The following is a 27,890-nucleotide window of genomic DNA, read 5'->3' as shown; positions in this document are numbered from 1 at the left end:
AATGTAATGATAAACTATTTGCAATTTTAGCTTCAGCGGAAATGTTTCAACCAATTTAACACAAGGCCAGGCTCGACATAGTAACGCTAAAATCTATCCTAGTAAATTATAATCGAAAATTGTTTAATTATGCCAGTTGCAATTGACAAAGTTTTCACTGAAAGTTAGCTAACTTTTGACTGAAGTTACAGAAAGTTAAACAGTTTGCTTCATTTTTAATTTTTTTAACACTAAATTTAATGTATATTTGCTAAAATGCATGAGTACTCACGAACACTGCTTCTTTACCTCCTACTACTTCTTCACTAGTAGTTAACAGAATCATCCAAACGTAAACAAAAAGACACGTGATGTGCTTAATATAGCTATTAGTCATAATTCTAACTCATAAACATTTCATTTGGAAGAGCTATAATACCAAGCATTGGTAGGACCATGCTCATATTTGCAAGTGTCCTTCAAGCAAGCATCATCTCAACACTTTGTTAATGTGTTGAGAAGAAGTGAGTTGATAACAGAAGTAAAATACAGATTTGAAACTGTAAGTAAATATAAAATATTATATTTCTTTTAAAACTACATTATAATTTAAAGATAAAGAAAATTTAAATAGGCGTTCGAAAGCTTGCATCCATAAAAAATGTTGGATTGTATGTTTGATGCTATTTCCTTTGGGTAGGTTTTATGTTAATATAAAAGCCACACGTTTCAGAGGTGTGTTTCTATCCCAGTAAATTATAATCGAAAATTGTTTAATTATGCCAGTTGCAATTGACAAAGTTTTTAATGAAAGTTTGCTAACTTTTGACTGAAGTTACAGAAAGTTAAACAGTTTGCTTCATTTGTAATTTTTTCAACACTAAATATAATGTATATTTGCTAAAATGCATGAGTACTCCAGAACACTACTTCTTTACCTCCTACTGCTTCTTCACCAGTAGTTAACAGAATATTCCAAACGTAAACAAAAAGATACGTGATGTGCTTAATATAGCTATTAGTCATAATTGTAACTCATTAACATTTCATTTAGAAGAGCTATAATAACAAGCATCGTTAAGACCATTCTCATATTTGCAAGTGTCCTTTAAGCAAGCATCATCTGAACACTTTGTTAATGTGTTGAGAAGAAGTGAGTTGATAACAGAAGTAAAATACAGAATTGAAACTGTAAGTAAATATAAAATTTTCTATTTCTTTTAAAACTACATTATAATTTAAAGATACTTTAAGCTTTATTCCATCTTTTGCTTTTAACGTTATAAATCTATTTATGCGTCCGTCGCTTTGTCGGAAAAATATCGTGAGTTGTTTTTCATTCGACATAAAGACTATAACAATGAATCCAAGGGCCTATACATATAGAATGAATGTAATGACAAATTTCCTACAAATATCAAGCAGAAGTCATTTGCAATAAGAACAGATTTGTTGGTGGCATAATCCTAAGAAAATGTTGTTATTTTGAGAAATATTAACTAATTAACCGCACAAATATTGACTTGTATACAATATTCCCTGCCATGCATTCAAGCGGAACTAAACGTGAGCTCGATTTATGCGAAGTGAAAACGAAAAAATTTCTTTACAAAACTTTATAAAAGAATAATTAATAAAAGTCAAGATATAGTTGAAATGCCTGCTCAAAAGTGACCTCAACTATCAGTTATATCTCGTTCCAGCGACCGGTACCAACAACTAGTACTCAGAAGAATGTACTTCCTGGTATATATATAGTCCAGTTGGGTAGAATTTAAATTGCTTATACAGAGTTTGCTTTATTCATACATGCTCACAGTATGGTTGGTGAAGTCAAACGCTAAAAGCAAATGAATTTATTTTGCTTTCGAATATTGTACAAAATACAAATAATATTTCTTTGTATTAACAATTTTACATTAAGTGAAATATGATACGTGTCAAACTATGAACAGGAAATACAAACGACTTGCGATCATTTGAAATGCGCAACGCAAAGCGTTTACTTTCAAATGTGATCTAATACAAGTCATAAACGTGTTGTGTTCATTTATCGTTTATTGGAGTGACGTTTTCTGAACGATATCTTAGGCACGTCAGAAAACTTTTTTGAAACATAATTACAGCAAAAATGCTTTTCGTTGAAAAAACTTTTAAAAGTAGCGAGATATCTAAATGACGTTACTTTCCTTGAAGCGAGAACAGTGGATGCGAGATTTGAGCACAGTCACGTGACATGCAATCTAAGCTAGAGCGTTCGAAAAATGCAGAAAGAGTCAACAATTAATTGATCGGATGACTAAATAACATTTTCAAATCTTAAACAAATTTGAGGAAAATAATGTTAAATATACAGTTTTATTTTAATAAGGCTCATTTTATCTACTTCATTTAGTAATAATATACTTGACAGGCACGCACATGCACGCAATGCGCACGTATTTTTTCGTCTTTTAGTTTAAAAAATAAAATAGTCAATAAAAAGTTATTAGATTTGCACTTGATGATTTGACTGATATGATGATTTGACTGAACTATCACGTTTTTACTAACAAGGACAATTTTAGAAAACACATCGTCTGTTTTATACCAAAAACCATGACCAGCCGACAATTTAAAGAAATATAGTATAATAAGCAAATTCCAAAAATTGTTTTTCCCTTTCGGACTCTTTTGACGCAGTAACTAATATTGATAACATTCCTAAACATCTGTTCGATGAAGGCTATCAATTTGTTTCATTCGACGTTGAATCCTTTTTTACCAACGCTTCATTCTGTCGCACAGTCAAAACGATGAACACATAATTTCAACAACTTTAAAAAAGTCTACATTGAAAAAACTCATCTTAGATTGCTGCAACAAACCTGCCTTTTCTTTTAATAACATCATTTATACCCAAAACGACGGCGTTTCTATGTGTTCCTCATTAGGAACTGTCCTTGCTAATATAATTTTAACAAAAGTGGAAAAATTCATAGTTTCCGATCTCATTAATGATGGCACAATAAAATTCTACAACCGTTATGTTGATGACACGCTTGTTTTGATCAAACCCTCCAATATTTCCGCTGTCTTATCGAATTTTAGTAGTTTTGATGCCAATCTCATATTCCTTATCTTGGCATGCGTTGCGATTTCATCTTAAAAATCCTGTTTTAAGAAAATACAAAGACATCTTTCTCAACCGGTGACATTTGTTACCAATTATGTCATTAAAAACTGCCCTTTTTGTTTCTAACAATGACAAACTTCCTTCACTTTCTCGCAGTAATCTTGTATACCAAATAACTTGCGTTGCCTGCGGTAAAACCTACATCGGCATGACACAAAGATGCCTGTTTGTACGGCTCAGTGAACATGCAACCAGACTCTCTTCTAGTGAATTTGGCTATCATTTCTCTGAGTGCGAAAGCGCTCAATTCCTGGCGACTCTGCAAAACCAGTTCTCACAATTCAATGATCTCCTTACACCTCCCAGAACTCCCTCTCCTATAGAAAACCTTGTATTCAAAAACTATAAGATACTTCACTCAACCAAATCTAACAACTACCACATTCTTGCTTTTCTTGAAGCATTTCTCATCAAACATAACAAACCTTTTCTCAATACGGGAATTAAGGCTAGCAAAGAATTGCAACTCTTCTTTTAAATTATAATACACTTATTCTACCATTCGGGTCGGCAGTTTCAATTCATCCTTTTGAAATACTACACCTCTTCCAACTCTGCCTTTGTAAATACAACACTATTTAATTTCTTACGCTTACTTCCGTCTATTATTTCATGCGTTGTAAATATATATGTGTATGTATGGTTTTAAATATCATTCTGTCTGAGGATGACTTCAAAATAAAGTCAAAAATTTATAGTTCACTTCTCGTCTTGTTTTGATTCACATTTTGCAATCTCAAGATGTCTTGCTTCTTCGGAATTTGTGTTTTATTATATTTTTTATCAAATTAACGGCTGGTCATGGTTTTTAAGTCAAAGCTTGTTGTTTATTGTTTAATGCCGATAGTTAACACTGACATTCACACATTTAGTTGTGGTTCACACATGCTACTCAGGAATCTTTCATTGATAAGGAGGGAAATTGTCATTACTTTTTGTCAGTTCGAAATGGTTTGGAACAAAAGTTTTTGATGAAATAGGTCACGGTATATGTTACGTGCGTGGTCCCGAAAGAATAACTATTTATTTTTGGTTCTATTTCCTCTTGCAACAAAGATAGTGTGAACCAGCTGTATTCCTGAAACAATTTATTTATAAACGCGTAATTATATAAGTATATAATGTCTTAACAATAATATTATTAAAGTGGTTATATCACGAATTTTAGCCCCGCTTTTTTATTAGCTAAATTGAAAGACCTTGTTTCATTGATTTTAAATATGCAATTATAATTGAAATTGGATTGGTGAAAGTGATTTTACGGACGTTCAAAGTCACGATTTTCAGCATTTTTTTGCGAACTTTTTGATCGGTATGCTAATGACTTGTGACGTAGAAAGTTGAACACATATATCAACATGGCGTATTCTACTAGTAATCTTAATAAGAAACGCGGAGGAAAACGCTGTGTTGCTGGCGGACCTAATCAAATTAGTTGCACCAATGATTCAAAAACCGAAGGAATGTCGATAAATCTGTTTCCTAAAAAAGAAACAGAGCCGCAAAGACATAGAAAATGGGTAAATTTTGTGCGTAAACATAGACCGGGTTTCGTGGCTTCCTCTACCTCGTGTCTGTGTTCTGCGCATTTTGAAGATTCTTGTTTTGACCTTAATTTGAGCGTGTAAGTCAAGCTCAAAAGAAGGTTGAAGAAAGATGCTATCCCAACCATTGACGTGGCTGGGATTCCTGAACCATTACAGGACGAAATAACCGATCGAAAGCGAAGACAAGTAAGTTTACGCTTGTTTATGTTAATTTTTCTTTTGTCATATGTAAATTCGATATAAGTTTTGTAGATTATTCGACATACTCTCCATAAGCCATCGCTGAAGGAACATTGTTCTCTCAATGAGGAAGTACCATCTACTAGTGATGAAGCTGAGCATGTTTAAGTATGCACTGGGGAAGCAAACGATTCGCCATTTGAACGGCTTGCTATTTTCCATTTTTACATTTATGCTATGATTTAATTCCATACATTTTTTCTTTTGTCTTTTTTCCCAGACTGACATTGAAGAAAAGATATTCTTTCATTTAATTCTTTCAGCTTAACCTCTCAGTAGTTGCACCAATTTGTTTTTATTGTTTACTCTTGTTTCAAACCATTAAACTGCATGTCAACTTATATAGTGCATCCATGTATCTCCTATTTGGTTTTCATCTAGGCATATTTCCTGACCATTCCAAACTCAGCAAAGAAGGTCAACAGTCTCTACAGTGCACAAGTTAAAAGACTATTCCATCATCGCCCTCTGATGGTATGTAACCTGTTGTGTTACCACTTGGATATGCTTTCCGAATAAAGTGGTAAACACAAGCAGGTAAAGGCCGAGTATTCTCCCATCCCATAGACCCACAAAACCATCGCATCAACCATCTGTATGCCACAGCTCTCAAGTACCTGAAGTAAAAAAAGGTTGGACTAATTATTGTTGATGAGACAATGTTGATGATAACATTGTTTCTAATACAATTTACAATCTTACATATTTAATGATTGTGATGCTTGGCGGCGATAAGCACGTCCATTCCTATCTCTCAATAGTGGCCCGACGTTTTCAAGGACAGCCTCATGAGCTAAAGGCCAAATTTGGCATGCTGTGTTATGCATGATATTTTCTCAATGCTGCCATCGAATGTCATTTTCTGCAAAGCTGGTCCAATTTCCTTACAACATCTGTACTCTAATGCGCCTTCTAACAAATTGGTATGACAGCATTGACAATTGCACCTGAAACGTTGGAGCATTCTGGTTTATAAAGTAACTTTATGTATATTACAAACAGGAGAAAACAACAACTTACCATTCACCAAGTGGAATTACGCCATCACTTCGTTGTTCTAATGTCGCAGGGAGAATTCCATCGGGATGATCTGGAGTATGCACTTCATCACCATCTCCTGCTAGCGGTTCATCGTCATATGCGAAGTCGCTTAAATGCTCGACATAACCCACGGATTCCGAGCTCGAATCAGATACGCATTCAGACATCGAATTCGAATTATCTGAGCACTGATTTGAGACCATACTTTCCAGACAACTTGTTTTTTAATATTTTATTGAAAATACTGTCATTATTTGTTTTTAAGACAAGAAAAAGGACAACAAAATCACCTTCTATAATATAATATTATATTGACGGAAACAGACGTGTTCAACTATCTACGTCACAAGTATCAATATGGCGTCGTAAAAAATTCGCAAATAGTACCCGACTTTGGAGGCAAAATTAAGCAACTTATATTTATCTGTTTAAGTCCAGCGACATGTCATAGTTCTTCAAATAATCCAAATTTTCAATTAAGCTCATAAAAAAGGGGGGCTAAAATTCGTGATATAACCACTTTAAGTATGAGTAAAGCTTTATCTCCTCTGTCTGAGTACAACCGCTAGTCTTTATTCTTGACAGTTCGTGAGTCCAGCAATGACTCACAATAGTTTTCCAAAATAGATTAACGGCACAGAAGACAAAAGATAGTTATGGCACAAAAGCCAAGATAGTCGTCTGGTATATTGTAAATTGTCAACCTAACTAGGTAGGCTATGTCTCCTAAAATTGTCTCCTCGTAGGTTATACTCGTAGGTCTAAGCTACTCATCTATTTATAATATGCAATTGGAAGTATAGTGATTTTGTGACCTACATCCCAAACGCAATACAGTATGTTACAGCAAGATATAGTTAACCACAATAACAACAAATGCGGTTGTGGTTCTAAAATATATGTTTACGCATATAAGCAAGCTTCCAGCGCATGCAAGCAAGCTTCTAGATTATGTCTTATTTGTAATGACATTGTAAAAATGCATATTAAAGATAAAATATAAAAATACGAAATGTCTAATAATATAATATAATAATAGTGATCGTGACTAAAACACCACACGAGTACATACGAGTGACATACTAATATATATTGATTATAAATAAGAAAAAGCACAATTTCTTTAATAATATATAAATATTTACATCCAATTTTGCTTGTATTTTGTCTGGAGTCTGGGGCAACCATTTGAGGATTTAAATGCAGAAAAGATATTTTGATTGCACATTCATTTGTATGTTTCAGTTGAATTTGTAGTCCATTGTGCGCAATGTCTTAATCTATTAAACGGTTTAAATGTATCAACAACGGTAGTCTTGCGCTGGAGTAGCCATGAAGTAAAGTCTCGTACAAAAAAAATTGAGCAGTTATTCTGAGAACTATTAGCGCATGTGCACACTATTTGTAATCTCATATTAATATATTAATAAGTTAAAATTCTTGAACAAAAATAACAATTAGATGTACTTGTAGTATAATTAATTTATGTTGATTTACTCCTCAAATGTTGCATTCATTTTATTTATTCTACAAAAGAAATTTTGTGGGGTAGTTTAGTTAGGAATCAATCAGTTTGCACTTTAGCTCACATCCAGCCTCTTTTTTAAAATTTATAAATAATTTATTTAAGCCTTTAAGATACTGATTTTGCAGTTAAAAGACTGAATTACATCAGGTAGAACTTTAACAAAACATTAAAAGTAATCAGAAATCGTACGCATAATATGACACATATACGTAACGCTGTACAACTGTCATTCAATTCAAATACATATAATATACATTTATTTCACATAGCACGTTTGCAAAGCATTATTTATACGCTGTATATTTAATCGTTTTCATAAATAGGTATTTCCTAGGTGAAAGTGTGTCCAAAAAGCTTAAATGCTGGCAAATCGCATGGACAAAATACATATATAATGTTTTATGTACAAAAGTTTACTCCAGTGCAAGACTGCCGTTTTTGATACATTTAAACCGTTTAATAGATTAAGACATTGCGCACAATGGACTACAAATTCAACTGAAACATACAAAATTAATGTGCGAACAAAAACCTTCTCAGCATTTAAATCCGTCAAATGGTTGCCCAGGGTGGAGATAAAATACAAGCAAAAGTGAATGCAAATATCAATGTATTATTGAAGAAATTGTGCTATTTCTCATTTGTGACTAATATATATTCGTATAACACTTGTATTTACTCGTATGTCACTCGTATGTACTCTTATGTACTCGTATATCACTCGTATGTACACGTGTGGGTTTTAGTCAGAATCAATAATAACTTATGAATGATATTACATGATAGTAGTTGCTATCATGTAACAGTACAACATGCTTGCGATACGAGTTCAGTTTTGCACTTCTATACAATGTACATTTTAAGATTTCAATATTTATTAATTAACCAAGACCGCAAATCAAAGTTAGAGCTTTGCCTCGTGTAATAGTTTTCCACAATCGCAAAGAATTATTTAAAAAATTGATACTTATGTCTGAAATACATAGTTTTAACTAGCAAATGTTTTTGAACAAAACAAAGTTTGGCAATGTAGTTATTTACAAGAGTTTGACACACCAAACAATATGTTTTAATTAACGTCTTCAATTAATCTGAATGCTTTGTGACAGTGCAATTATATTTAAGGCAAAATTCTACATATGGCAAAGCATTAGCATCGTAAATTTATAGTACCTGGTTTTTTAAATGCAATTTTTGATGCAACTCTTTCGAAGGAGTTCGTTAGAGTTATTGCATAAGATACAGTGAAGTATAATAATGCTATATCGCTTGTTTGAATGACGACAGTACTAATTAAAGCTTACGAGCACTTTGCGAAAAGTTACGCAGTTTTACGCTGTGTTTACACTTTACCTATTTCGCTTGTCACGACATCTTCATTTGCTTTATAAAGTTAACTGTTCGGAGTAAAAGCTTATTAAGCTGATATATTTATTGTATTTTATCGTGTTTCTGACAATGAACAATATCATTGCCTTTTATAAAAAAGAATATTTAACCTGCTACAATATTAATCCGGCATGGTGTAAACCGGGCCTAAAAGCTACGTAAAGTTACGCAAAAAGCTTAACTCAATTATAAAGTAGCTAAAATTAATTCAAAATTCATATAATAAGCCGAACAGTGTCTAATAACTTTACTCAAGAACACGATGCAGTAATTACTACTCAAAAATAAGACTTTTGGTTGCTCAAATCAAGTAAACTCCTGGTGTATTTGGAAAATGGTTTGAACCCAGAAGAATTGTTATATGTTTGTAGATGTAGATCGTCCAGGTTGGTATAGTCCTAAAAAGGATTGTTTTTGTTGTTGTTGACTGACGTTACGACAACCTTAGCGGGAGTCATTTTCGGAGTCAAACGAGGAGTAAACGTCAGTTTAGCCGTATTTGTTATATGGTTCTTACGTCAATGTTTTGTGTGTACAGGAAATATGTCAATTGTCTATTGTCATTGTGAATTAATATGAAATGGGATGTTTTTATTTGTGAAGTGTGATTTAGTTGTTATGTTTTATTTATAATGTGTGGGTGTCAAATGTGTATTGTCATTGTAACTGTCGAACGTGGTTAGGGATTTTTCTCCTTATGAAATAAATTTTTTTGCTAAATTCTTCTGTGATATGTCTTTTTATATATATACTGTCTTTTGGAATTAATGTGTTATTTGCCAGTTTTATCATGGAAATATGTTATTAGCTCTTTTATAAGTAACAGGGTGCTTTTGGTGATATGTGTGCTTGTATAGTCAATTATAACACTACTTTGTACCACTTGACATACGAAAATGCAATAAGTGCTTTATATTTGCAAAGGGTGGATTGATTTCACAAATGAGGATCTCATTTTCATTGATATATAAATAAAATATTTTGTGTTTTTGTAGAAGATTAACGCTTTAATAACAACAATTTGTCCATAATAATGAAAGTTTTTATCAAGTATTGGCTCGTCGCTGTTGGCTGTTTGGGGACGTTCTATACTTCCTTTATTCTAAAACTAAACAGGTCTTTTGGTATTATCGAACACGAACATTTACTTTCAAAATTAAACGTTTCTCAGTCTCCCAAAAAGAATACAAATCATAATCGACCTTCAATTTCACTATTCATGAGAATGTCAGGTAAAAGAGATGACCACAGACGTAGATTTTACTGCAATATGTTGAAGACGATTTCTCTTTTCTGGCCAGGATGGCTGGGTAAAATGGTTATTGTACTTGATAAAGAATCAGAGAAGGATCACGCCTTTGGCAAAATACTATTGAATCAAACGAAAGAATATTTTCCCTGTCAAACATTTGAAATAAAATACGAGCCACTACCAAAAGATCCGTTGGTTTTAACTTATCCTGGTCAGCCTATTCATCCTGGTTATAATCGTCAGTTATGGAGCAGCTTTTTTATAGATCTTTACACCGATGACGAAGTGATAGCTTGGTTAGATAGTGATTCGCCATTTGTATTTCCTGTAACCATGTCAACTATAAAGACAAATGGCAAAATAAGAATTCTTGGTTCAGAATGTGCAATGAAAATTGGCCGGGGAGAATCATGGGCAAAAAACACAAAGTTAGCGATAGGACTGCCACAAGTTGCTGATTTTATGACATACTTTCCTGTGTACATCTACCGTGACACGTTCACACACTGCAGAGACCACATATTAAGAAACTTCAATACAAGTAACTTTGAAAAAGCATATCAACAATTTCACGAAGCAAGCAATGCTCTTTCTCCAGTAAACGTTATCATCAGCTACGCTTGGTTCTTTGAGAAAGATCGCTACGACTGGAATATAGAAATGTGCAGTGATTTGACTGTTTACAACAACCGTTTACCTGAAGGCCACAAAATTCAGAAAAATGACACAGTTAATGGAAATAGATTATTATCTCAACCTCAAACTGCCTACCATGGACCGTTGAATGCCCAAAATTACTATGCAAAACTCATTCCAATTTCCTACTGTTTGTCAATAAGTGAAGCTGCCATGAGTGAAGACATGTGTATAAAATATTCGCGATTGGATCTTAATCGCTTATTTAATCTATTTAAATCAGATATGCACAGCTCAAAAAAAAGATTAAATATTCCCCATCCATGTATTGGGAACCACACTCAGTATTGCTTAAAGATCGTAGAACGTCATATCAAGAAAGTTGGTGTTGAAATCAAAGAAAACAAACGAAGAATGACATGGGAAGACGTCACAATAGTTGATTCTATATCTCGCATACTAGGTGTAAACTGTCCGCCTCAACCAGTTTAATAATCATAGTTATTATATATATGTCTGTAATAAAATGGGCATATGGCCATCCTTATCATTTGATGAATTTGATGGCTTTTTTTAAATGGGTAAATTGAATAATCTCTTGTTTAGTTTACTGTAGATTACCTCAAAGGTACTAACTCACGAATTTTTAGTTTTACCTGATAACAAATCAATTGTTTTACCTGCAAGAAACAGATGAAATATTCATCACAAAAAACAGCCAAACGAAGGATGTATTAAATAAGAATCTTTTTGGTACTCAAACATATATCAACATTCTTTATTTTTATTTTTCATTCAGAAAGTTAACCCAAATCATAATAGGTAAAATTTCAGACTTCCTGCATCATTTAACTATCGCCGATCATTTAAAATGAGAATAGTTAATATTCCTACATTTTTGACAGAATCGATCTAGCGACGGGAGGTTATCTTATCGACTTTTGGACAAAATTAAAGATGGACAAAATTAAAGATTTGTATGAATGTGGTGTTACACAATGTGAAAAGTTCTTACAAAATTTTATTTCAGATCTATTTTTATGCCATTGATTTTCACTCCAAACAAATAAGCTAAGAAAAATGATTTTTCTATTTAAAGAGTTAAGACGTGAGAGAAAGTATTTCGCCCATACAATATGTGGTTTCTGCACATTGTTAACCCAAAGCATGAAACTTCTCTTATTTACAACTTCTTGCAATGGGATCATTTACTGCTTAAATTTGATTGATACTGTGCACCGAGCAAAAGTTTCAACCATTTGTTCATCAATGTGTGTTTAAATAATTCCACGTTAATTGTTTGTTAAAAAAGCTGAGCTAAGGTTGTGATACGATAGCCCAAAAATGATTCATTGTTTGACCTTTTTGATATTATTTATCAGTGTCAACTGATTTTCATGAGATGTTTGTGGTGTCAAAAGAAGTTTAAATGTGTGGTTTTACACTACTTCTATTCGTACACTCTTTAACCACATGCCATATTTATATATACTCAGTCACTTAGTTGTGAGTATATGATGGGTAAACTAAAGAAAAAGGACAAAAAAACTACAAACAACACCAAAAATAAAACACTACACTCTAATTTTATTAACTCCAATCATATTAACAACACACCAAAACCCATGGCAACGCATTTCACCCCATCCAATCACAGTAATCCACCCACTAATCCAATTAGACTCTCTAAACGTCTCCAAGCTAAAAGCACGTGTAAATAAATATCCTCATTCTGATGAAGGCTCGAAGCAACGAGTCGAAAGCTCAATAAAAATCATTTAAAATCCGGAGAAACTTTTACCTTTTATGTATATATATATACTCTCTCTATATATACTGGGTTCATATTCCTTATCTTGGCATGCGTTGCGATTTCCTCTTAAAATCCTGTTTTAAGAAAATGCAAAGACATCTTTCTCAACCGGTGACATTTGTTACTATTTATGTCACTAAAAAACTCTCCTATTTTGTCTATAACAACGACAAACTTCCTTCACTTTCTCGCAGTAATTTTGTATACAATATAACTTGCCCTAACTTTGGTAAAACTTACATCGGCATGACACAAGATGGCTGTCTGTACGGCTCAGAGAACATGCAACCAGACTCTCTTCTAGTGCAGTTGGCCAGCATTTCTCTGAGTGCAAAAACGCTCAATTCCTGGCTTCTCTACAAGACCAGTTCTCACAACTCAATTATCTCCCTCCACCTCCCAGAACTCCCTCTCCTACAGAAAACCTTGTAATCAACAGCTATAAAATACTTCACTCAACCAAATCTTAAATACAATACTCTAATTCACCCAGCAGGGTCTGTAGTGTTAATTCATCTTTTTGAAATACTACACCTCTCCCAACTCTGCTTTTGTAAGTATCACACTATTAATTTCTATTGCTTACTTCCGTTAATTTAATTTATGCGTTTTAAATATATATGTGTGTGTATGGTTTAAATTATCATTTTGTCTAAGGATGACTTTGAAATAAAGTCGACAATTTACAGTTCACTTCTCGTCCTGTTTTAATGCATGTTTTGCAATCTCAAGTTGCCTTGCTTTTTCGGAATTTGCTTTATACTATATCGTCTGTTTTATGCATGTTTCATACTACTATTCTCATTTATGTTGATCGTTCAAATCCAACTTTGCGCTTGTGTTGTAAATGCTCCTTCACACTTTCTGAATGGGACTTTCGAATTGCTTCATATCTATTCTAAAATACTAATATTACACGAGTGATGACTTCATATCGAAAATTTTGCAAAAAATCGTATTATTAATGAAGAAATCAATTGGCCATTGATCGGGGCTTAAGCAGCTTTGGGTATCTGGGTGTCCAAACATCCACAATTCATTTACTGTTTGTGTACCTTATAGAAGAAACACACTAAAAATTTTATAAGCGTTTTAAACATTGACAAATTGTGCATGTCATGTGTATCAAGTGAGCTCGAAAAAGAAGAAAACTGATTGAAAATATCTAAAGAAAAAATTTTATTACTATTCTAAGTTTCTTGCGTTATTACATGGTAGATATTGAATACCCAAAACACTTGAAAGCTGCCAAAGCCTCTGCCATTAGTACTAATCAAGGAGATGGATATGTCGCGCGTTTGTCTGTGTTTTTTTTAATTCAAGCGTATTTTTTACTTCTTTCCCTTAATGCTCATAAAAATTTATGGACATGTTCTATAAGTCAATTTCTTACTACAGACCATGCCAAATGGATGGTTTAAAACGCTTCCTTAACCATAGATATGAATTACCAAAAAACTCTTTCTCTGCAAGATGATATACAATAACTGCAATAAGAAAAACTTCTTCACTCTTTGTTCTCCGCAGTTGCCTTGCATTATAGTAACACTGACAAACAAAAAGAAACTGGATTAAAGAAAAATATCATGTAGAAGATTATATTTATTAAACAGATTTCTACAGATCAAATCTTAGAATCCTTGCTCTGCTGCATTTAAAAATCAAGTGACACCACTTGTAAATGCAAACCTTTAAATATAGGATGTTATAAGAACGTTAAAAAATTTGCGTTATTGAATAAAAGAAATAACAAAGTTAAGTTAAATTGCAAATCTTCTACAATTTTGATTGTATAAGTCAGACATTGGCGGGAGATTAAAATCACACTATAGGTTAACACATAGGTTCTCTTTAATGGGTCGTCAAAATTTGACAGTATTTTTTTATAATCTGCTTGCTTTAAAGCAAAAAAGGAGATTGGTGATTTCTGAAAGCGTCTTCATTCTCCCCATTGTTTTCTTTTTGTCGACGGTTTATCAATGAAGTGTTTATAAATTCTTAAAAATCAACTGCGCCATAACAATTTTTCCATCACTGAGTGATTAATGCTATATTTCCATAGAAGAGATATCGACTGTATTCAAAAACCTACTCTAATATAACATTACTGCCAATCAGAAATTGCACTGCTATTAATTCTCATTTTTTTATGGTGGCAAGAATTTTTTATATATTTCAATTCTAGCAATCGGTTTTGGTGGAATACCGCTTTGGAATAGTTTTTTTTTAAGTATGTGTTAACGTGGGCGAGCTTTTAGAAAGCAAGCGTTGGATTATTTGTTTTCCACCTGTGATTTATCCCGCACTATCATTTGTAAAGTAACCAAATGAAGTCATTGATTAACAAGTCAGATCTCTTAAGATTCAAAATTCAGAATTACATTAATTGTGAATACTCTCCTGTGCACGTTAAGGATTGTACATGCAGTTAGTTTATTTGAGTCGACTTTTATGGCAACTATATGTACAACATTCCTCTTACACAACAAGACGCCAATGTATTTGTTTCTTTACTAAGGGAATTCACGAATTTCAAGATAACCACAATGGATTACTTAATAACAGTCAAGACCTGTGATCGAGCTGGAGCTGGAACAAAGTCTACAGTTTCTATCAAACTTACTGGTAAATATATAAATTTATAAATGAGAAATTTACTTACTTACTAATTAATTACCAATGATTTTACAGGTAAGAATGGTAAGGAAACTCGGTATTTTGAGTTGGACAAATTTTTGCAAATGATTTCGAAGAAGGCGATGAGGATGAATATGAAGTAAAGGGAAAAGATGTTGGTGAAATTGTAATGGTTTCCTTGAATCTTCGCGGCTGTACGATACTATCTGCTTGGTTTTTGGCAAAAATTACAATAGAAAAAAAAAGTAGTAGTCGGAGAGAAATTTATGTTTTTCCTTGTTATCGATGGATAAAAGAAGATTTTGTGGTTTATGAAGGAGCTGGTAAGATTAAGATTTGAATTAACAAATTGTTTTCACGAATATAGAAAACACATCCTACATGGGAATGTTTTTACAATATGTTGTGTGAGTTTTACGTTTGAAAAACTTAAAATATTTCGTGTTTTTAAACTTTACGATTGTTATTTAAAAGATTTTTTAATGACTCATTCATTTATCTGAAAAAATAAGTCGTGACAAATTTTAAGATGTTGAGGATTATTGTTTTCAGTCGGCAAAATGTTTGCATGACTCGATAGCTTTAGTTTTTGGTCGATTAGTTTTTTCTGATGTATAACATATTAAATAGATCAAAATTATTGTACAGTTAAGATATATCTAAAAAGGAAGTTTTATTGTTTATTTAAATTCTTCAAACTCATCGTGGAAGATAAGAAAAACAATGTCTTGAAAACATTAACGCTTTGATTTTTCACTGAACTTACCTTCTTTCATCCAAAATTTCCACATTCATCAAAGAGTGTGCAATATTTACATGATCTGTAAAAGCTATCAGTTACTTTTGTCTTGTGGTAAAATAATGCTTGAATTATCTCAACAAATGAAAAACCATAACTCCTATTAAAATCGTTCATTGTTTCTCATACGGAAAAAAAGACAAGACCAAGCGTCTGTATGGTGTCCAGGAGCCTAGATCATACATACAAAACCACATAAGGGCTTGGACCATACGTAAAAAAAGCATCATGCTTGGCTTCAAAGATGGCAACTTATTTATCGTCCAGCTACTAATAGAGTTCACTGACTGTGGATAGTTTGATTTTTATTATTTCTGCTATTTGTTTTATTAATATTCTGTTTTACAAATTTCTAATACTCTTTTCTTATTGTTTTCTTCAACTACATGATAATTTTTGTTATTTATTTATGCAGTAGCGTGGTGGTGCTTTTTGACTGCGGGGCCAAAGCAAATTTCGCGCCCTATTCACCTTTGAACTAATGAAATTTGCAGTACACGCCACAGTATTATTGAGTCTCGATACTTTATGTTAGCCTTTAAATTGATTACACTCTAGCGATGACTGTGCTACCACTAGAAAATTAAAAATAGGTACGCGAATAGAGTAAATGACTAATATTTGATTAAGTACAGGAGAAATCACTAGAGAAGTCCGACGGTCATTTTGTTGTGATGATAACCAAAATATTATAGATCATTTATTTACAAAAATGATAATTTTGTCTCCAATCACCACCAACTAAAAGTCCGTCTTATTAGTTTATTAGCTCGCGCTCTATGGTCGACTGACTTAAACGACTGAAACTAGTCGGACGTCTGTTTAAGAGACAGTCTTTAGTCAATGACTCAATAGACCTGCTAAGTAGGCTAGCCACTATAACAAGAGTAGCGACGTCGTTAAGAAATCTTAAAAATTAAAAAAAAAAATTATTTTTTCCGCTTCAATATAGAATCTTTGCAAAAGAATTTTATACAACTATATTTCTATTTTTAATCCTACGGGACGTCTTGAATTTTAGATGATTGATTTTCAGTATTCACACTAACCTTTAGTATACCTGCATGATATTTTGAGAAGTTTATTTTAACTATTGCAAGTAAAATTTTGCATTTGTTAGAATAACATTGTGGTTAACTTGTGAGCAGGCTACCCACAAAAATATATTATTAATCTTGGAGAAAGCCAAAAAAATTGATTGAAATAGGAAAAAACTATACATTTTTAGGCCTTATTGCGCCCCCTAAGAGGACATTAAATTTGACCCTGCATGTTGTCTACAGTGATTGTGACAATTGATAAGTCAGGTGTGGTGGCCACATAAGAAACATCAAGAATGATCCTCAATTATTTTATTCCTTACGAGACTGTAAAACGACCGCCCTTACAAGGTTTCATTTCGATCAGTCTTCCTTTTTCGCCAAAGTTAACTTCATCAACTGCGTATTATAATTGTGGAAATAACTGTTCTGCTTCAATTCATTTTTCTAGCTCAAATTTAAAATTTCGTCACTCATATTCATTTCTGCGCACCTCCAGAAATTAACGGCTAAGGGGCTCGGCCCTTCTGGCCGCCCCGCCACCACGCCACTGTACGTATGTAGAGGTTTCCCTTTTCATGTCCACATGCCATTGCCTTTAGCGAAAATAAAAAACATCAAAAGAAAAGTACGTCTTGCAAAATGAAGCCATGTGTTATTAAAGCATGTCATTTAACATAACACATGAAAACATCAATAGTTAAACAAAAGGAGATGAAGAAATGAAATTTAAAAACTTGCAGCTTCTTGTAATTAGAAAATCTCAGAAGAAAACCGGCAAAAGCGCGCTTCTCAGTTCGTGTGTTCATCATAGTTATCATATTTAAAGAAACACTTCGTCGTCGTAAATGATGTAGCAAAAAATAGTAAACATAGGGCAAAAATTTAAAGTTTTTCAAAAACTCACCGGTCCTTGTTTTTCACATTGCAAATGAAAATACGCTATTGGCTACTCATTAGCTTAAAATAGACATGAAAGATTATTCTAATCTATTTCTCTAGCATACGCATCTACGGCAAGTTATTAATATCAACTATTTTTTAATTCTTTTAGATATTACTTTTTAGAACACCATAGCTCCCAAACATGACGCTAGAGCAATGAATTTTTAGCAATGTTTACATTTTTGTTAAGAAAATCTTTCAAACAGTAAAGTGTAAACTCAGTTACCAAAGAAAATGTACTTAAAACTTACCTGGGACATTGTAATTGCATTGTTTACAAAAATTTAACATTCCTGCGTTTAAATTTTTGTGCTTTGATTGGCTCTTTTGGATCACTTATTTGCTTGACTTAACAATCAGGAGCACTTTTCTATAATAATTGTCTTTTATTTTCTTTTTTTTTGCACTTTGTTTCTTTCTTTTTGCATTGATATTGATGATGACTTGCCCTGCTCCAAACCAATCAGAATTAAGTAAAAATTTTAATGTATGTTGCTATTCCGAAAATCTTGTTTTTTCAATAAAATAATGCTTTCAAAATTCTGCTGTACATCATTTGTATATTGGTATTCACTAATATATAATGTATTTAATGGCCATTTTTATTCCTTTATTAATTACATAGGTAGCTAATTCATTGCAAAATTTTTTATGAATTTCAGCCATTTTGCCCAATTCTCCTGACAATGTCGAAGTGCTCAAACAGCAACGAAAAATAGAGGTTCAGAAAAACAGGAATATTTACAATTGGGGATATAATCCTAATTTTACAAAAGACCTACCGGAATTTGTTGCCGTAAAAGACGAAAGTCCTCTTAATTTGTCTTTAGACGTGCAGTTCACTGGTTCAGATCTTCTTTCCTTGTTATCGGTTAAGTTGGAAGATTTTCAAATTCTGGGCTTTGAACATTTTTTTGAGGTTTTTGAGGCATGGGACTCGTTAGAAGACTATCGAAAACTTATAACTCCTGCAATTGACAGTGGTCTTCCTATTGCAGCTGAATATTGGAGAGATGACGTTTGGTTTGGAGCACGATTTAAACGCCTCTAATCCAGAAGTTATAAAAAAATGTAAAGAGCTTCCTAAAAACTTTCCTGTGCAAGGTGAAAAGGTGGAGAAATTATTGGATCGTGGATATACACTGGAGAAAGCCATAAAGGTGACGTGCTCTTTTCAATAAAGATTTTAGGGGTTTATTATTACTTATCATATTTGTATCAGTTTATTTCACTAAACTAAAGTTAAAATGAGAAAGTAATAAAATTAGCTTTACAACAATGTTGAATCATTTCAGAATCTTCAGAAAGCAGATATTATTTAATCAATTATCAAGCTCTCCGTCGGTTTCTTTATAAATTTCCCAGTTTCTCCCTTTTATTTAATACGAATGACTAAATCCACGTATAGGATTGTGAGTTCTTTTAGGCATAAAAAAAAAATTTAGTAAAAGTTTTATCTCACGACAATATCTCACTCAAAGCAGTCGTATACATGTTTTATAATTGAGCATCTTTCTACTCTTTTTTATTTGCATTAGTAATTTACTTCCCTTTTTAACGAACACTTCGCACAGTACGCTTAGTACAACGGCAAACCGTAAAAATGTCATTGGTTTTGCATCATAAGAAGTTCAAAGCATATTAATTTAGCAAAATGCGTAAAAAAGTATTTGTTAGTTGTTAAAAATCTCTCTGCATTATCATCATTTATTTGAAGACTTCATCGATTTTTCATTAGATGACTACCGCTATAATGTTGTCAAAACGATATTTAACATCACACTTTCTCAGGACTCTAGTAACCTGCACGATCTACATCTACAAACGTGTAACGATATACCCATGCTCAAATATTTAATTTAAAGTGCACATACAGTTATTTCCAAATTCGTTGAAATTTTAAAGTTTAGACTGTGGAAAATATGATATCGAAAAAAATTTCGTAAAAAAAGAAAAAACAAAGTTTTTTTTACGGTTTGAATTAGCTTGCTTTTGAGAAATTTGCGCGCCGCTGAGGGGACTTAAAACGAGAGGTTTGTGACGTCATTTAAGGAACGTATGAATGCGCTGCATACAAAACAACATAGTGTGAAATAACAATTCTTTATATATTGCTTTGAAATTAATATAAAAATTGTACGAAACATGTCCACATCTGATTCTGAGTCGAGTACAGCAACAACAGTGGAAAATATTGAATTGAACAGTCGGGAATTCGATTTAGAAGACGAAGATCAATCGTCATCAAATGCGCTCCGAAACACCGATGGCGATTTTGAGTATGGCCAAGCTGAAGCGTATGAAAACGAACCACTTGCAGATGAAGAGTGGTTAGAAAACTATATTAGAGAAACAGAAGAAGAAAGACGCCAAACAGAAGAGCTCGAACGCAGAATGCAAAATGAAGTTCCTCTTGATTCTTGGTAAGAAAAGTTGGAAAATTTGTTTATTGTTGCCGAAGCTTTTGACAGATAACTTTCGTAGGTGCCATTGTGGTAACTGCCGTGTTCCTCTCTTGGTTAATCCAAAAGAATGTAGATGCTGCCACGAAATTGCCAATTGCATGATTGAAATGCAAGATCATATGGTGGTATCCGAATTAGGAAGGCAGCCAAAATGCATAACAGAGCATCCAGGATTTGATGCCATTTGCCTCAATCGATGGGCATTAAATTTAGCTGTCAATCTTTACCAAAGACAAGATGGAGTTAGATATCATAAAGGATTCTTGGAGCAAAGGTTTTTTAGAATTATTAGTTAAATGTTTCTGTCTGGGTTGTCTATGAATGCACAATTGCAAAATTTGTATTTTATGGACTCCTACCTGTTTTAATGGACCTTGTGTATTATGCCTTTTCAGGTTTTTTCGAGTTGCTGCGTATAGACAATTTACAAGAATGGTACATGGCATTCTTCGCGACAAAAGAATTCCACTTCCAGCTTGTGCTTACCATGTTATTCGAAAAACTTTTAATTTAAAAAAAAATGAACACTTTGCAGGGTATGAAGAGGACAATTTGTAAAATAACATAACATTATATATTATTTTAGGTGTTATTTGCATGAGCCCAGATAGTAGGGATTCAGTAAAGTGTGGAATGATTTAAGCCACTCTTGTTTTATTGCATCTTCGATTCACACTTATACTTGTTATACAAAACATACAAAATTACAATTCCTTTCTCTTTATTCTGTCCATGCAGTCAATTCACACTTCACTGAATCCCAACTAACTAGGCTCATACCACCAGGACCTAAAAAACTGGTTACTCTCGTTTTTTTGGACAGCTCATTACATTTTTATGGCCTTTCATCCAATTCTTGCACACAGTGCATCGAGGTGCTGCTCTCTCATTTCTCTGATTAGTGATTATTTCATGGACAGGTGATACTTCAGGTATATCAAACAATAAAGTGAGTCAGTTCCAAAAATAAGATTCAAATTAACTTAAAGCAAGTATTGCCTTTTGTAAAACCTGGCTTAGTTGGGGGGAAATGTACAGCTGGCATGCTTTTTCTTCTTGCTTTTTTTGAGATAGCTTCACTTTTTGATTGCTTGTCCAACGTGGAATTCATTGGCAATGGAGTCATTGGTAAAAGATCACCTTTGGCTTTTCTCAATGTTTCCTCATCAATGAGTGCAGAGCACAACACTTGATAAATATCTTCAACATACCCTGGAGGAGCAATGTGCAAATTATTCAAAATTTTATTTTATGGTAATGATTTCTTATTAAGGCTTTGATTATTATGGCATTAAACACATGATATCTGGCAGTAGGAGAAATGTATTAAATAACCTTACCAAAATCCTTAGCAACTTTTACATTTCTTACAACAGCTTCACCATTTTTAAATTTTGGATAATGCACTTTAACCTGGGGAACTCCATTAACCTCTTGATTATCCCAGTCCAAATGGCTGTTGAAGTGAGTTACAGCAAGGATATGCCTTCATGAAATATAAATGAAATATGCATTCATTGGTTTAGTTAAAGTTGCATACATCTTATTGTATGATATAGAATCTAAAGACAAGGCAATGAATAAGAGATTATTAAACACATAATATTTCTTTTTAATGGCAACAAGAATTTTTTTTGATTTAAAATGGCATGTATTTATGAAATATACTCTCACACAGATTCCAGGTAAAATGTAAATATGCATATGTATAATTTTAACGTACTCACCATTCTGCAATCGCTTGTTGTAAGTTCATTGTCATCTTTTCGAGGATAAATGCTCGGGTAAGCAACGATTCCGAATTCATCTCGAATGAGTCGAGGTGCAAAATTACTTTCTGATTCAAAAAACGAGCCGAATTGCCGAGAAAACGAATCTTTTATGAAGTGTTCCGAGCAAACTGCGGAATTCTTTGTGGGGACCCACTTATCGCGAGTAGCTTTCGCAAAGTTGACCCATCGCTTTCTCCTACGCTTAGCTTCGCTTCTTTCGTCGTTAAAAAATGGTATGCGATGAAGTGAAATGCCTTTCTCCAAACTGGCTACGTTAGAACAACCAAAAACTACACATCGATCTGGCATTTTTGTGTTTGTTTACATGCATAAGCAGTGTAAGTTGTTTTGGAAGTCAGTCTGTGTTCCTTAAATGACGTCACAAGTAAGTCCCATGCCACGGATTAGAGCTCTCGACATTTTTTACTAAACGTTGAAATTTAGGTTTTATTCGCATCTTCGCCGAAAGATAACTCAAAAACGAAAAAAGTTATTCAAATTCTGTAAACGGCATTTGTATTATTTATCCAAAATCTATTTGAGAATAAAAAACTAAAAATAACTGCATGTGCACTTTAAAGTTTTAATTATTTCACAATTTTCTATATTTTTTTGCGTAAGTACAGTAATATATTAATATAATATGTCATTAAAGATAATGTACATTTTTCTTGGTCAGATCATTAAAGTTCGTGAAAAAAAATTGTGACAGATATCACGATTTCAGGAAATTTTCATTTGAAAATATAACAAAGTATTTTAATATTGCCATTATGCATATCAATTAAAAATAAAAGTTTTTTTCTCGATGACGATTTTTTCATAAGTTAACATATTTTTATGTTTGAAGAAATCTTAAGTTAAAGACGAAACGTCAAAAGTAAAAAAGACATTTTATTTATAACGTTTTTGCGTAATGGTTCAATGAAAATTCTTATGTTGGGATATCAAATTTATAAAGCTAATTAATCTCTACCTGGTACATCTCTCGCAATGATTTTACAAACTTTGATAAGTTTGTGATTTGCCTAGCTATTACTTATGTTGTGCTTTGCATGTACGTTTTTTCAGAAATTGTGTTTTGAATTTGTGCTATGTACAGTTTTAAGGAAGACGGCAAAAACTGCAAAAAATATTAAAATATCATGAAATTTTGTTTTATTTCATATAAAGGACGGGCTTATCTATATTGTTGATTACAAGATTCTTGAGGGTATTCGAACAATGAAAAAACCTGGTGAAGAGCGCTACCTGACAGCACCATTAGGCTTATTTTATCTTAGAAAGAATGACGACTTGGTACCCATTGCCATCCAGTTGGATCAAACGGTTTCCAATGACAATCCAATATGGTATCCCTCAGAAGATACTCAATGGGTTTGGCTAATGTCAAAATTGTGGCTTCGTTGTGCTGACACACAATATCATCAAGTATGTAACATTTGTTTACAATCACTATTAATAATTCACTTGATTTATACAAATGCCTAATGTTTTAAAGCATCTGTAGCTTCGCCAGCTGATGTGCATGTAGCTTGGTTCAATAAATTTGAATTAAAAATAATCAAGTTGATTTAAAAATAATCCAAATGAAAAGCTTAACGTTTCAATGTACTGTCTACTTGGTACACTTCCCTGTGTGCTTTAAGGAGTCTGATTCCTAGGAAATTTAATAACAGTCATGTTGCGTACTATTCTTCTACAAAAAAACTCTGCAATAAAGACGGATGTAAAACAAGACATTTTTAATACCAAATACTTCAGAGCAGTTTACGATAAATACTTTCAGAGTAGTTTTGTTCAATTTTTTAAAGGTTCTCTTATGTGCACTTAAGGAGAACAGGATACAAGTGGTGTGACTGTCTATGAAACACAAATTAAAAGCTTCTACCACTAAAGCGATCAAATGACATTGGTAAAGACTGTGCTCATGTACATGATGATAAAAGTTGTTACAATCTTTTTATGTTATCGTGATAAACAGAACACATAGCATATTATTCATATTATTTTATGACTTTTTCTTTGGGTAGACACGTCGTTATAATTCATTGATTAAAAGTGGTAAGCAAATCTATCAAGGCAAAATAGTAGCATGAAAGAAGATACTCTATTACTGTGGATTACGAAGAAGGCAACCGTTATTTATTTACTATAACAAAGCTATCGTTAATGTCTTGATTTAATGTTAAGCAATCTTTTTTAATTTAAGATAATATCTCATTTGCTACGTTGTCATTTAATGATGGAGGCACCAGCTGTTTCAGCGTGGAGAAATCTCCCATCAGTTCATCCCGTGTGGAAATTATTGTATCCTCACACAAAAGGAATCATGGCAATCAACACGCTGGGACGTAAATCACTGATTCCTGAAGATGGTCTTGCAGATCAATTGCTTAGTATTGGTGGTGGTGGTCATATTAAGTTGATGCAAAAATACTACAGAAGCTTGACCTTTAAAAGTTTCGATTTGGAAGAAGTTTTCAAGAAAAGAGAGGTAAAGGATCTTCGAAATTTTTACTACAGAGAAGATGCTACGAGTCTATGGAATGCCATTGATATGTTTGTTACTGACATCATAAACATATATTACAAGAACGATGATGACGTTAAGGAGGTTTGTTTTGCAAATTTTTTCTAAGGGAGCTAATTTTATAAATCATGCAAAGCTATGTAATTAATGCAAATGTATTTTAGAAAACATGAGACACGAGACACAGCTGTATTTTCCCAAGTTTTTAAAAACAAACAATTGCATGAAGCTTTCGGCAGGTTGCATTGACTTACAATACGCCTAAATACACTGAGTAATAAACAGCAACCAAATTAACATTTTCAATTTTTTCTAATAAATTGTAGGAATATATTTCTCTCCTGTAAATGAACGAGTTTATTTCTCCGCTTATAACTTCTGTTTTATTAAAGAATATAATCACTTTTGAAAACAATTTGATAAATGCTTCTGGCAATTAAAAATTGTGAGAATTTTTCTTTTCTTAAATACAAGATAACATTTTTGAAGAGGTTTGCAGTTCAAACAACGTCGCTGCGTCGACATGAAGTAAAAAATGAAATCTTTTGATTCATTTCTAATTATAGTACTAATCTAAAGAAAACGCTTTTTAACTCCTTTAAGTCTTGAAACATACGTCTTAACGCAAAATAGCTACAAAGATACATTTTACTAAATTTTTATAAAAACGTTTTTAACAGGATAGTGAAATTCAAGATTGGATTCGTGATCTTCATAAAAATGGTTATCCTGCTGGAAGTGACAACGTGGATAAATATGTTCCACAGTCTTTCGAAGATCGTGAAAAATTAATCTGGTTTCTAAAAATTATTATTTTTACCTGTTCTTGTCAGCATGCAGCAGTAAACTTTTCTCAAATGGAGACATTTGGATTTCACCCAAACTCTCCGTCTTTAATGAGGCAGCCTCCTCCAAAACAGAAAGGAGTGACCAACTTAAGAAAAGTTATGGACACCTTGCCAACAAAGCATCAAGCTGCTGTTTTGTTAACGGTTATGAACAAATTAACTACGATTTTACCAGATGATGTAAGCACCTTATAATTGAATTACGAAATTTATATTCATATCTAAGAAACAAAGCTGGGTAAATAGCTTAGCCACATTTTAGCTAAGTTAAAGAATTGTGCCAGGAATACTAATGTATATTGAACAAAGCAAATGAGGTAAATTTTGATGTTTGAAAAATACACAAATGTCTTATTTGGATTTTACATAATTTTACAAAACTTTTGTAAAATTTTTAGGTTCTATGTTCCTACTGCTTTGTCATTTTATTATCTTGCTTAATTTTTTTTCTATTAAAACACAGCTTTGACACAATCTGTTATTTGATATAAACCGAGTGCTGTTTACTTAAGAGCGCGTACAACTGTATTGTGAAAAATGTTATTGATTACTAAGAGTTTTGAACTGAAGAACATTTGTACAACTTTACAGAGACTGTATATCAATTAAAACGAATAAGTAAAGGAAGACAAACAAATTTGGTGAATGCTAAAAAGTGTAATGTTTGATTCCAAATCTGCTTTAGATCCATTTCTTGAGCACACGATGTTTTTTTGAGAATTGACATGTTAGAGCTCAGAAACTGCATCAATCAAAAGTAAACATTTGTCTTTCGTACACATGCAGAAAGTATTTTGATAGCATTTAATCACTTACACATAAAATTATGTATATGCCTGTGCCATACAACCCTGATATCTATTTCCTGAAATTTTATGTGCTATACTTATACTTTGACGGAGGCAAATTTTGCTTGATATTCATGATTTGAAACAATTAAAAATTGGATAGATATTTTTGAAAGTTCTTTTTCCAATGATTGGCTATATTTTTTCACTGAAAGCTGCATGCTTGTCATTTCTAATGAAAGATTGTTTTTTAAATCTAAGAAGTAAACTGATTCATCAACACAAAATGTGCACTATATCATTTATCAATATTTGTTTAGAAATTTCTCGGAGATTATGAAGATAGTTTGTTTAGTTATCATTTGGCAGTCGAAGCCATGGCGAAGTTTAAGAGGGAACTGGAGAATATTTCAGAAGGCATCGACGAACGAAACAAAGGCATGATTACTCCTTACGTTTGGCTTAATCCTACTCGCATTCCTAATAGTATTGCAATTTAGAACACTTTAATTTTTTTATGCAGTTTGTAAAATCTTTTTAATCACACAAAAATTTTGCAGTATTGTATGTTGGATAAGTTGATGGAATTTTTCTCATATTTTATATTGCATTGATATCTCGCAAATATTTTCTCTTCTTAAGTCAAAGAAATAAATTTTTCAGCGAAAAAATCTTTTCTTTATCTCCAGATATGAAACAAATATTTTCTCCTACAAATCTACTCTTGTTTGTGACTCCAAAACAACAATGTTTTTCTATTTTCTGATGGATTTGCCAAGTAAATATATACAAAAGCCTTGTCGACAAAAGTTTTACAAACTTCTATTAACCCACAACGTTTTATGAATCTCTCCAATCAAGCAATTCATACACTATTTTGTACGCATCAGCAGGGATTCAGAACAAGTCAAGCACGTTGCATCACGTGTTTTAAAAATACAGAAAAATAGTTTATTTATTTAAAATAAACTTAACGAGGCTCGCATAGATTAATGGTGAGTATGAAAGAATTGAAAGCGTGGTACTGAGGTTCAAGTCATGCTGGTCACTTTTCTATGGCAATATTGTCCCTCTCAAAACCAATTTATTTTTACATAATAGAAAAATAATATCTGTTTATGATTAGTGTTAGGGCTAGGGCAAGGTATTCGGAAGATAGGTTTAAGCAACTTACATGCATGGCTTTTTACAAATTTTTAAGAATTTATACATTCAACTTTGTGCAGAAAATTAATGCAAATAAACAGTTTTAGCTACATGGTCAAGTTATTGCAAGAAAATGTATATGTTCCAGTACCCGATATCAGGTAGAAAAAAAAACAAGAAATTTTATACAACAAGTATAACTTAAAAATAACATACTTCATTTTATCCATTGGAAAATGAAATTTTATTGTCAAATTACCATTTTCATTTTTTGGAGAACATATGAAAACATTTCTGTTTGTCATGCAATCGAAAAC

General features: G+C 32.7%; 1 pseudogene; it reads left to right on the top strand.

Moving 5' to 3' along the window:
* The first annotated feature begins 425 nt into the window (after positions 1-425).
* Positions 426-27,223, top strand: LOC124457797 (annotated as a pseudogene).
* The last annotated feature ends 667 nt before the right edge of the window (positions 27,224-27,890 follow it).

Source organism: Xenia sp. Carnegie-2017, unplaced genomic scaffold, assembly GCF_021976095.1.
Source record: "Xenia sp. Carnegie-2017 unplaced genomic scaffold, XeniaSp_v1 HiC_scaffold_6, whole genome shotgun sequence".
In the NCBI taxonomy this organism is placed as follows: Eukaryota; Metazoa; Cnidaria; class Anthozoa; order Malacalcyonacea; family Xeniidae; genus Xenia; species Xenia sp. Carnegie-2017.
This window is presented reverse-complemented; position numbering and strand designations above follow the sequence as displayed.